Genomic DNA, 13,238 nt, shown 5'->3' with positions numbered 1-13,238 from the left:
GCAACAAGTAATGTATTAACTATTATTCTCCTATTATTTTGTTATGAAATTTTGTTTTACCTTTTTCCATAAAATAAAAAAATTGAGACATTTCCCAAACAACCTGATATATAGGCATTAATACATGTTAATGGCCTCTTATTTTCTATTTTCTATTTATCCTTATGTCTTATTTTTCTTCTTCCTTTCTTTCCCTTTGGTTTTTAAAAACTTTTGGCTGTGGGAAACAATGCTTACGTTCATCATGATGAGTCCGGTATGGTGATGTAACAAGTCTTGGTTCTTTTGTCATCCCCTTTCCTCTTGTCCTTTCCCTTCCCTCCATCTGTTGGTCCCCTTGCCATTTGCAAAATGCTTATTTCTTTGTTTTCTATTATCTGTCTTTCATTTTGCTATTTAGATTATTTGTACTTTGAGTTTCCAATTTAAGAGAAACCACCCATTATTTAAGTTTGTATATCTGATTTATTTCACTTAATGTTAAGGTCTTGAGATGGATCCATTTTCTTACTGAATGACTAAAATTCACCTTTTATGCTTGAGTAGTGCTCCATTGTGTGTAAACATCACATTTCTATTTTTAAAATTTTATTTATTTATTTATTTTTTGGTGTGGGGGATCAAACTGATGACCTCGCACTTGCCAGGCAGGTTCTGTGCCTGCTGAGCTAAATCCCTGGTCCCAGCTACACATTTCTTTACCTGTCTATCTGTGAGTGGGCTGCTATGAATGTGGGTGTGCTTGTATCACTGTCTTATGATGTCTTTAGTTCTTTCATAGACATGCTTAGAAGGGGAACAGCTGGCTCAATGGAATTTCTATTTTTAGTTTTTTGGGAAGTCACAGTGATCACTATAATGGTTGTGTTAACTTAAACTCCCACCAATAATGGAGAAAGGCACCTTTGCCCCACAGATTTACCAGTGTTTCTTGGTTTGTTGAGTTTGTGATGATGGCCATTCTTTCTGGAAGAAGATGGACTCTCAGCGTTGTTTTGCTTTTTTTTTTTTTTTTAATCGGTACTGGGGATCGAACTCACGACTGTGCACTTGCAAGGAAGGTGCTTATGCTGCTGAGCTAAATCCCCAGCCCTCATTGTTGTTTTAATTTGCTCTTCTGTAATGGCCAGAAATGCTAAAACACTTTTCACGCACCTAACAGCTATTTGTACTTTTTTTTCTGAGAGGTGGCTATTTATTTTAGGTACTCTCTTTTGATTGAGTCTTTTATGGTGGAGGTCTAATTTTTTTTTTAGACAAGATTTCACTGTGTAGTCCAGGCTGGCTTTGAACTCATGGAGATACTCCTGCCTCAGCCTCTTGAGTACTGGGATTACAAGCATGTGCCACCACACCCTGCTTGAATTCTTTATATAATCTGGACATTAGTTATTTGAAAAATTTTTTTGTTTTGTGGGGTTTTTTAGTTGTTTGTTTGTTTTTGAGACAAGGTCTTGCTGTGTAGCCCAGACTGGCCCTGAACTCGTGGTGATCCTCGTTTTTTGTCTTTTTCCTTTTTATCGGTACCGGGGAGATCGAACTCATGACTGCCTGTTTACAAGGCAGGCGCTTATGCTGCTGAGCTAAATCCCCAGCCCCTTCGTGGTGATCCTCTTGCCTCAGCTTATTTTTGTTTTTTTGTTTGTTTGTTTTTTAGACAGGTTCTCGCTTGACAGTTTAGGCTGAGCTTGAACTTGCAGTGGTCCTCCTGTCTCAGCCTCTTGAGTGCTGGGATTTGGGGAAATTTTTTTTCCATTTTGTAGGTTGTCTCTTCATTCTGTTGGTCATTTCCTTTGCTGTGCAGAAGCCTTTTAATTAACATGTGCCTGTCATTTCTGCAGCCTCTATTCTGTCCCACTGAGCCACATGTCTGTCTCTGTGGCAGTACCATACTTTCTTAAATCACCATGGCTTTGTAGTATGACTTGAAGCCTGGGATTGTGAGGCCTCCAGGTTTGCTCAGCATCACTTTTGCTACTCTGCGTCTCTTCTGGTTTCACGTTGACTTTTAGGATTGTTTTCTCGAGTTCTGTGCGGGATGCTGTCAGTATTTTGACGAAGTGTGTGTTACACCTACATATCGGTTTTGGTAATATGGCCATTTGATAATATTGGCTCTGCCTATCCAGGAGCACAGGATATCTCTCCATTTTCTGATGTCCTCCTCTATTTGTCTTTTTCAGAATACTATAGTTTTGTTATAGAAGTCTTACACTTCCCTTATTAGGTTAATTTCTAAGTATTTACTTTTTCTGAAGCTATTGTGAACAGTATTGTTTTCATAATTTCTTTTCTTAGGTGCATTATTGTTATACAGGAAAAGTATTGATATTTTTTATCGGTACCGGGGATCGAACTAACGACCATCTGCTTGCAAGGCAGGTGCTTATGCCGCTGAGCTAAATCCCCAGCCCCAACAGTATTGATTTTTTGACGTTGAATTTATATTCTGCTGCCTTGCTGGGTTTTGTTCATTAGTTCTAGGAGTCTTTTGGTGGAATTCTGTGGGTCTTCTACATAAAAACTAGTTTGATTTATTTTTTGTCTTGACTGGAGGGTCTGGCTGAATTTTCAACTACTGTATTGAACAGGAATGCTGAGAGTGGATGTGCTAGTCTTGTTCCTGACTTTAGAGGAAAGCTTTCAGGTTTTTCCCATTTAGTGCGATGACAGCAGTGGGTTATCATAAATGGCTCTACCAGTTTGAAGTGAGATCCTCATATACCTATCTTTGTCAGGTTTTTTTTGTGAATAGATTTTGGATTTTGTTAAAGGATTTTTGTGCATCTATTGAGATGATCGCTGATTTTTTTCCTTGCTTCTGTTTATGCAGTGGATTGTATTCATTGTTTTTTGTATGTTGAATCATCCCTGCCGCAGAAGAAACCTAGTTGCTCATGATGTATGATCTCTTGGATGATATGCTAAACTCTGTCTGCCAATGTCTTGTTGAGGACTTTTGCATTTTGCTCATGAAAGAGATTGGCCTGAAGTTTTTTATTTCAGTTGAGTCTTTGTCTTATTTTGGAATCAAGTTAACACTAGCTTCTAGGAGTGAGTTTAGTGGTACTCCTTCCTTCTCAGTTCCGTTAAAGAGTTTGCAGAGTATTTGTATTAGATCTTCCCTGAAGCTCTCACAGAATTCAGTGGTGAATTCATCAGATCATGGGCTTTTCTTAATTGGTGGAATTTTTAGTACTGCTTCAATTTCCTTACCTGTTACTGGATTATGCAGGGTGTTTATATCTTCTTAATTCATTTTGGCAATTTATATGGATCTAGGACTACCCTTTTCTTTTGGATTCCCCAATTTATTGGAGTACAGGTTTTTAAAGTACTAATAATCTTCTGGATTTCACTGGTGTCTATTGTAATTTAGTCTTTTTTGTTTCTAGTTGTGTCGATATGAGTCTTTGGTTCCTTTTTTGGTAAAATTGCATAAGGGTTTGTCTATTCTTTTGAAGACCCAGCTTTTCAATTCGGTGACTTTGTATTGTTTTTTAAATCTCAATTGCATTAATTTCTGCTCCAATCTTTATAATTTTCTTCTTTGTACTAGCTTTGGATTTGGATTGTTCTTATTTTTTCTAGGACCTTGATGTGCATCATTAGGTTATCTATTTGAGGCTGCTCTGTTTTTTCAGTGTGGACATTCACAGCTATAAATATCTTTCTTAATTTTAACTTTTTTTACTACATGCTTGCAATACATAATGATTACCTTTATTGTGGGGAATTGATACATGTACATAAGACATCTTTTTTCACCAGCATGAGATTTATTTATGTCTCTATCAAGCTGATTATTATAAACACAGATTAACAGCCAGACTCACAGACCAAAAAAACATATAAAATACATAAAATTTTTATTATATCAAGGTATACTGTTAGATATATTGGTCATGCTGTATTATAATAATATTCTGTCTCTTATCTTTCTTTTATTTTGCAGTTTACCTGTACTTCGAGTTTCTCATATAATCATTCTAGTTTACCTTTGTTTGTGGGAGAGTAGTACACCACTGATGTAATATCACATTTTCTTTATCCATTCATCTGTGGATGGATAGGTCACTTCCAAGATTCAGCCATTGTGAATTATGCTGCCATAAACATGCGTGTGTATGAATCACTGTAATATGATGTTCTTCTTTCTTTCTCCTCCTCCTCCTCTTCTTCTTATCTTTGTCTTTTTGAGGCAATCTTTTTTTTTATTTTAAAGGGGGTAAAATTACACAACATAACAGAACAAAATAGGACATAAGAAAGCAATGTAAGAGATATAAATTTCAAAGCTAGACAACCTGAGATCTTCACTATCTATCATATTGTCTCTTGTTTTCTTCCAAATAGTTGTCCATGTCTTTGCACGCATACAGAGAATTCATACAAAACAGCATAGTATAAAACTGATCTGAACAGAATGAGGAAGGTGTTTTAGGTCTTCAAAACCAGACAATAAGGAGGTCACTAATAGCTGTTGCAGAGTCTCTCGTTCTCTTCAAAATAGCTGACCATACTTTCATGTATATTGAAGTTCAAAAAACAAAACAGGCAGAGGAGGAGGAGGAGTTGCTTGGTTTCCTGGTGCTGCAGGTTTTAGCATGGCTCAGGTCCCAGTAAATGCTGGAGGCTCCTGTCCTGGGCCACCAGAACCTGCCACACTCACAGCCGCTCATGGCGGTGGGGCCGGGGTTGCTTTGTTTCCCATTGCTCCAGGTCCCAGCATGGCACGGGTCTCAGTAAATGCTGGTGGCTCCCCTCCTGGGCCGCTGCAACCTGCCATGCTCACAGCTGCTCACCAGAGGATGGAGGGCTGGCTTCAAGCTGTTTTTTTCTAATGAATTGACCATTTCACTGCCCAAGTTCTTAAATGGCCAACAGACCATAGAAAGACATCTCTTTAGGCTCCTGCTTGAAACTAACAGTGTCAAGAAGCTGCTGGCCTTGATTCAGCAGAGTGAGGCAGAGTCTTACTCTGCAGTTCAGGCTGGCCTCAAAATCACAGCAAACCTCCTTATTGATTTGCATATGTTGAACCATTCCACCATCCCTGGGTGATTGCTACTTAATCACAGTGTATGAACTTTTTTATGATTTTGCTGCTTTCTATTTACCAGTATCTTATTGAAAATTTTTGCATCTGAACTCATTAGGGAGATTGGCCTGTAGTTCTCTTTATTGGTTGGGTCCTTTTACGGTTTTACAATTGGGGTGATGCTTATTTCCAGGCATGACTTTAGGACTACTGCTTCCCTTTGATTTCATCAAGGAATATCTGTATTAGATCGTCTCTAAAATTCTTGTAGAATTTGGCAGTGAATTTGTCATGACTTGGGGTTTTCTTAGTTGGTATGGTCTCTAGTTGCATCCATTTACCTATAAAAGTCTTCAGTTTATCCTTCTTTATAGCTAAGTTACTCCATTGTATAAAATACCACATCTTTTATATCCATTCCTTTAGGTTGTTTCCAAGATGTAGTTCTTACAAATTGTGCTGCTATAAACATAGTCCATAACACATCTCTGTGGTATGATATTTTTAATTCTTCCAGGAAGATACCCAGAAGGGAAATAACTGGGTCAAATGTGACCTGAAATTCTAGTGTTTTGAGGAATCTCCACACTGATTTCCACAGTGGTTGCACTCCCACCAACCGTGGCGGAGGGGTCCTCTTTCCCCACAGCCCAGCTCGCATTTGTTATGGGTAGGTTTCTACATACTAGCCATTTTTCTACAGTGAGATGGAATCTCAACGTTGTTTTAACTTGCATCTCTTGAATGAACAGTGATGTTGAACATTTTTTGATATATTTATTTGCTGTTTTTATTTCTTCATCTGACAAGTATGTATTTATTTCAAATGCCCATTTTTGGATTGGGTCTTTAAATCTTGGATGACTGGTTTTTTTTTTTTTTTAGTTCTTTATATGTTCTTGAGGTCTGAGGTACAATTGGTAAGCATTTTCTACCATGCTGTGGGCTGTCCTTTCACTCTGTTGGTGGTTTCTCTTGCTGTGCAAAAGATGTTCAATAGAATGAGATCCCAGTTGTTCATTCTTTGTGGTATTTTCTGTGCAATAGGGGTTTTGTTCATAAAGTCTTTGCTTACACCAGTGTCTTCAAGAATTTTACCTACTCTACCTTCCAGCATATTTAATGTTTCTGTTTTAATATTGAGATCTTTGATCCATTTTGTTTAGTTTAATGTATGGTGAAAGATAGGGGGCCAGAGATTTAGCTCAGCGGTGCAAACACTTGCCTGTCAAGTGTGAAGTAGTGAGTTTGATCCCTGGTACAAAAAAAAAAAAAGATATGGGTCCAGTTTTAATCTTTGGCATGTGCAGAGCCAGTTTTTCCAGCACCATTTATTAAAGAGGCTGTCCTTCTTCCAGTGAATGTGTTTGGCCCTTTAGTCAAAGATAAGGTGGCTTAGTGTGTCTGCAGTTGTTTCTGCATCTTCTAATTTGTTACGTTGATTTTGGGTGTTTTTTCCCAGTACAATGCTGTTTTTATCACAGTAGCTTTATAGTATAATTTCAAACCAGGGATTGTGATGCCCTCTGTCTTACCTTTGTTGCCCAGGATTGCCTTTGCTATTCTGGGTCTCTTCTGGTTCCAGACAAATTTTATGATTCTCTAATTCTATGAGTTATGCTATTGGAATTTTGATTGGAATTGCATTAACTCTACATAACACTTTTGGAGGTATGACCACTTTTACTATATTAGTTCTTCCTACCCAAGAGCAAAGGATATCTTTCAATTTTCTAATATCCTCTTCAATTTCCTTTTTCATTCTTTTTTAAGTTAAGTAAGTGTCACTTTTTTTACCCTTTGGTTATTTGGATGTTAGGTATCTGATTTTTGTTCTTCTAGTGGTTACCTTTAAATTTTTTACTAGCATATTTCCCCCCGAAGTTTGAAGGGTTTTTTTTTAGCTTTATATTGTATATATATCTCTCTCCTAGAATAAGTCATAATCAAATTTTTATTTTCCCTACTTAGAGCTTGCTGTTTAAGAGATTATTTAGTTCTTGCATTTGTCAGCTTAAAGCAGAGACAGCAAACTTTGCACTGATGGGCAGGCAGTATTTTAGCCCACATGGTCTCTTTCACCATTAATCACTCCCACACGTGTTTTTGCCCTCCTCATAGTATGCATGCAGCTATAAGCAAGAGGAAAATGAAGAAATGTGGCTGTGTGTTGATAAACTTTGGTTTATGAACACTGATATTTAAATTTCCCATTTGTGAAAGGGGATATAATTCTCCCATTTGTGAAAGTTATGCCTACTTTTGATTATTTTCAATTTAAAAGCATTAATACCATTTGCTAGTTCTAAGGCTATATAGAAATACGTTGTGGGTTGCCAGGCACGGTGGCATGTGTCTGTAATCCCAGTACTTGGGAGGCTGAGGCAGGAGGATCACTGTGAGTTTGAGACTAGCTTGGGCTACACAGTGTGTTCAAGGCCAGTTTGAACTGCATAGTGAGACCTTGTCTCAAAAAAAAAAAAAAGGAAAAAAGAGAGAAAGAAATAGGCAGTGGCCTTCAGGGTATTATTTGCCAACCCCTGGTTCAAAGACGTAAGTACTTCTGCAACCTTGATTAAGTGAAAATCATCAGCCCCTGACCACCCAGTGTCCTCTCTACAGCATCAACTACTTTCAACCCTTTTTAGCTCTTGGTCTTGGCAGTTCTGTAAGTAATCTATTTATGATGTCATTTCTTTTTTTCCCCCTATATTAGGAATTATTGGTTGCCTTCTCACAATCAAAGTCATTATGAAGATGTAGCTGTCTCATATGTCTCCTCCCCAAACAGCACACCTCTTCTTCCCCATCTTTCCAATACGGTAACAGTGAGTTCAGTAGTTATCGAGTGCACGGAAACACTAATCACAACTGAGTAATTACTGTGATTTCTTTTTTCTTTGTCTCCCCAACTGTTTTCTTTTCCTTGGAGTTAACACTTGTAAACCAAGCCCGCTTTTGCTCATTCAGTGCTGCCCCAGCTGTGTACCTCTCCTATCCATTTGGTCAAGGAGGTCCAGCATTTTAGTAGTTTCATTCCCTGGAGCGCTCTTGGGGCTTCTTGATTTGCAGTTCAGGCCTGAAGCCTACCATCTCTAGGGTGATAGGCAGAGGGCCTGGACAGCCAGTTGGCCTCTCTATTGGCTTGAGATCCCATTTTTACTTTCCTGATTGTGGTGGTGCAGTATCTGTTTTAAAAAAAGAGATAAATTGAGTTCTCTCATGTCTGAAAATCTCTTTAAACTCACATTTAAGGCTGGAGCTGGAGTTCAGTGTTAGAATGCAAGTTTACTATGTGGAAGGCCCCAAGCTGTAACCCCAGCTCCACAAAAAAAAAAGAACCTTTCTAAACTCACAATTGATGGTTTGGGTATAGCATTCTAGGTTGGAAAATCATTTTTCCCTCAGAATTTTGAAGGCATTATTTGATTGTCTTCTAATGCCTTATGCTATTCCTGAAAAGTCTGAAACACTCTGATCTCGGATTTATTGACTATGACCTTTTTTCCCTCCAACAGTTTTTCTGTCAGCATATTGAAGATAGTATTCACCTATCCCTTGGATCTCACTGATGGTATTGAGAAGTCAACTTGTCGTCTAACAGTCATGATTTTCAAGGTAATCAACTTTTTCCCTCTGGCTGCTGTCAATAAGAATCTTATGTCTAGGCTTATATCTGCTTGCTTTTCCTGCTTGGGATTTGTTAGGCTTCTTGAACTTGAGGATTCATGTATTTCATTAGTATGTGAGCATTCTTGAGGGACCAGCTCTCCAAATATTGTCAATACTTCGTCATCTATCTGTGGCAAGATGATGAGAGTTTTGCTAGACCTTCGCATGCTGTCTTTTCTATTTCTACTTCAGATTTTCTGCTTCTTTGTGCCTCTGTGCTGGATACTTTCCTTAGTTCTGTTTCATGATTTATTAATACTTTCTGCAGTTATATCAAATTTGCTATTGAATCTCTATATTTAACATTTCAAAACTTTTTACAATTTTGAAAGTTGGCATATATACCTAAAGGTACAAAAACATCAACATATATTTTAAATAATAGTGGAGATGTGAGTACATACTTACCTCCTATTCAGGCCACACACCCTCGCCTCCATGTTTTCTCCAGTCACAATCTCCTCCTGTCATCCTAAGTAGGAGCCCTGTTCTGACATGTATGCCACTCATCTTTGTGCTTTGTCTTTATTGTGCTACTAGCTGTTAAACATCTCTATACACTATTACTTAGTTTTGCTTGTTCTTGACATTTATATAAACAGGATCATATACAGTGTGAATTTTTCGTTTTTCTTTTTTTCTTTCGACGTTGTGCTTCCGAGATTCATTCAAGTTCCCAAAGGCAGCAGCTCCTTTCCTTTGCTGTGTAGTAGTGTATTGCTGAACAGTTACCAGATTATTACAGGGGCTAGAGATTTAGCTCAGCGGCATAAGCACCTGCTTTGCAGGTGCAAGGTTGTGAGTTCGATCCCCAATACCAAAAAACAACAACAACAACAACAACAACAACAACCAGATGACTTGCACCTTCTGCTCTTGTTGGGCGGGTAGGTTGTCCACCATGGCTGGTTCCTGGGAACATAGGTGACCTGTCTGTGGGGATATTGCTGGGACATATGGCATACCTTTCACTTTATGCTCCTACCTAGTTTTTCCTGCAGGGGCCGCACCAGTTTGTTCTCCCAGAAGTAATGACTGAGAGTTCCTGTTGTTCTATATCTTTGCCAGTGCTTATTACCATTACTCTGTCTGAGTTTGGCCAGTCTTCTTGGTGTATAGTACTACCACACTGTGTTTTTGAAATAGATGGATTGAGCTGCGTGTGGTGGCACATGCCTGTAATCCCAGCATTTAGGAGGCTGAGGCAGGAGGATCACCACGAGATCAGCCTGGGCTACAAAGTGAGTTCAAGGCCTACCTGAAATACATAGTGAGACCCTGTCACAAAAAGGAAAAGGAAATAAAAGATAGATAATTTAAATATTTATGCAGAATGCAATACATAGAACCAAGCTGTCTATTGCAGTATAACCACTTCTGACTTGCCACCAGAAGAGCATCTTCAGATGGCAAGTTTTCATGCAAGTGCTTACATTTCCAAAGTAGAAACAAAAGAGGTGCCGCACCCATTCCTTCTGCCCACTTCTCTCCACCCTTCACCCTCTCCTCTGCCTGTTACTCTCTGGATTTACAGGTGCAAAAACAACCTCAGAGTGGTTTCTTAACTTGTTCCAAGTCTCAGAGTAGTCGAGGCAAGATTTGAATTGGGTTCTATTTCATAGGGCAGTGTTATTCCTCACCATGTGTGAGACTCATTTACAATGCAATTTTCTTTCATTCTTTTAAATTTTTATTAGTACATGTTCATGATACATTTGCTGTAGTGAGGGATTGCAAGGAGAACAATTACATGCAGGACACATAATTTATGGTATTATTTATAATGGTCGCCCAAGGAGGCAAATACAAAGAAAGTGCAGGAAATCTGTCCACACACTGAAGACCTAGAAAATCCAGCCAAGGGCCTGGATCCCATGGCAATAACCTCCACGAGGTCAGCTGAAAACCTAGAGCCCATGACAATGCCTCCCGTGAGTCCAACTGGAGGCCTAGAGCACACGACAGTGAAGTCTCAATGTATCAAGGGTCTGCACTGGGAAGGCCCAAAGGTCAGCAGTGGAATCTAGACAGTCTGGTGGGATGTCAGTGGGATGAAGGATCTGTGCCAGTAGGCTGATGGTTATGCAGTTGAGGCAGAGAAAGACGCTCAAAGTAAGAACCAGGGCTCCCCCAAAAGTACCACAGGCATCCTCTGTGACAATGAGATCCTGGGTTCCTCTGACGATAACAGCTAAGTTTATATCAGGAAGCCAGTGTGACAAGCCTTTCCTGGAGATTGAGCAGCGCACATCTTCCCCTCCGGAGCCGGGAAGCGAGGCTCAAAGTAAGGACAGAGCTCCCCAAAGTGAACCGCAGCCATTCTCAGCGACCACAAGATCCCGAGTCCTCTGACAGTGAGAACACCTGAGTTCTTACATCAGGAAAGAAGCTCGACAGACTCCTCCAGGAGAGCCCACGGCAACGGGAGAGCCAACAGCACCAAACGACAACAACAACACTGCTTCTTCCCCTGCAGGTCTCCTTTCATGTTGGCAACAGTCCTCAGGTGGGCCCTCCTCACCAGCACCACGCTGATTCAGTCCAGGTGGTGTTTAGGTTGACCATTAGTTACCAATTCACCACAACATTCATCTTGGGGAGTTGGTACCTCTACATATTGCAATTCAGTCCTTTTTCATTCTTTTTGTTCTCACCCTGGCTCCATTTCCTCTGTCCTTAGATTCCTTCCCATCTGCAAAAGGTCTACCTCTGTGTTCTATTGTCTACCTTTTATTTTGGTCTTTAAATTATTTATACATTGAATTCCTCATATAAGAGAAACCATGTGACACTGAAACTTCTGCATCTGATTTATTTCACTTAATGTAGTCTCAAGTTATATCCATTTTCTTGATTATTTTTTGTTTTTTTCCTTTTTTTTAATCGGTACCAGGGATCAAACTCACGACCACACACTTGCAAGGCAGGTGCTTATGCCGCTGAGCTAAATCCCCAGCCCTACATATCCATTTTCTTACAGATGACTCAAATTAATCTTCCTTTATTTCTCCTTTGTGTATAATACCACATTTTCTTTATTCATTTATCTGTGGATGGACATATAGGCTGCTTCCAAGATTTAGTTCTTATGAATTTGGCTGCTATAAACATGAGTGTTCATGGATCACTGTGACATGATGCCTTTAGCTCTTTTGGGAATGTACTGTACGTATACACTGAATAGCTGGGTCAAATGGGCTTTGTAATTTTGGTGTGTTTCTAATGCTATCCACTGATTTCCATAGTGGTTGTACTAGATAACATTTCTACCTGCAACTTCACCAGCATTTCTTGTTTTCTGAGTTTTTGACAGTGGCCATTCTTTCTGGAGTAAGGCAGAATCTCAGTGTTGTTTCGTTTGGGTTTCTCTAATAGCTACAGATGCTGAATATTTTTTTAATGTACTTATTAGCCATTTATACTTTTTCCGTGAAATGCTTATTCATTTCAAGTATCCATTTTTTATTGAGTCATTTATTTTGGAGGGTCCATTTTTAAAAATTATTTATAAAATATAGATATTAGTCCTCTACAGAATAGATGGGAAAGAATTTGCTTTTTGCTCTTTAGGTTGTTTCTTTGCTCTGTTGGTTGTTTTTGTTGCTGTGCAGAAACTTTTTAATTATATCAAAATCCCATTTGTTAATCCTTTTTGTTTATCGAGGTTCTGTTCAAAAAGTTTTTGCCTATGTCTTCAAGAGTTTTACCTGTATTATCTGCCAGCAGATTGTTTGTTCCAATATTTAGGTCTTTTCCAGGTGTGGTGGTACATATCTGTAACCCCAGAACTTGGGAGGCTTAGGCAGGAAGATTGCTGTAAGTTGGAGACCAGCCTGGGCTACGTAATGAGATCAAGATCACCCTGGACTGCATGGTGAGACCCTGTCTCAAAAATTTTTTTTAGATCTTTGATTTGTTTTGATTTTACTTTAGCACATGGTGAGAATTATGGGTTTAGATTTAGTTACTGCCTGTGGCTAGCCGGTTTTCCCAGCACCATCTGCTAACAAGGCTATCTTTCTTTCAGGGCAGTGATAGTGAACCTTTTAGAGCTTTCAATGATACAAACAGCCCCCTGGGGCACATGTGCTATAAGTTTGCCACTATTGCTCTAGGGAATGTTTTTAGCCTCTTTGTCAAAGATCAGACTGCTCTGAGTGTCTGGGGGTTGTTCTGCATCCTGTGATCTAGTCCACTGATCTGTGTGTCTGTTCTGTGCCAGTATCATGCTGTTTTTAGCACTGTAGTTTTGTAGTATAGCTTCAAATCTGGGATTGTGATGCCTCCTGTTTTGTGCCCTTGCTATTTAGGATTCCTTTTGCTATTTTGGGTCTCTTCTGGTTCCATATAAATTTTAGGATTGCTTTTCTCTCTGATGAATGCAATTGGTATTTTGATTGGGATTGTATCAAATTTATGTATCAGTTTTGGAAGTGTAGCCATTTTGACTATAATGGTTCTGCCTACTCAGGAACAGGAGAGATCTTTCCATTTTCTGATGTCCCCTTCAATCTCCCTTTTCAGA

At 39.1% G+C, this 13,238-nt stretch overlaps 1 non-coding gene across 1 annotated transcript; it reads right to left on the bottom strand.

Annotated features, from left to right (window-relative positions):
• Nucleotides 1-4,828: 4,828 nt before the first annotated feature.
• LOC111753822 (small nucleolar RNA SNORA2/SNORA34 family) lies at nucleotides 4,829-4,963 on the bottom strand. The gene has a single exon (XR_002788597.1). It is a non-coding gene; the product is annotated as a small nucleolar RNA SNORA2/SNORA34 family (small nucleolar RNA).
• Between the last annotated feature and the right edge of the window lie 8,275 nt (nucleotides 4,964-13,238).

The sequence above is a fragment of the Cavia porcellus genome, unplaced genomic scaffold, assembly GCF_034190915.1.
Source record: "Cavia porcellus strain 051 isolate PalLab524CR breed Dunkin Hartley unplaced genomic scaffold, mCavPor4.1 scaffold_3, whole genome shotgun sequence".
Lineage (NCBI taxonomy): Eukaryota > Metazoa > Chordata > Mammalia > Rodentia > Caviidae > Cavia > Cavia porcellus.
The sequence above is the reverse complement of the archived record's forward strand: the minus strand, read 5'-3'. Positions and strand labels throughout refer to the sequence as shown.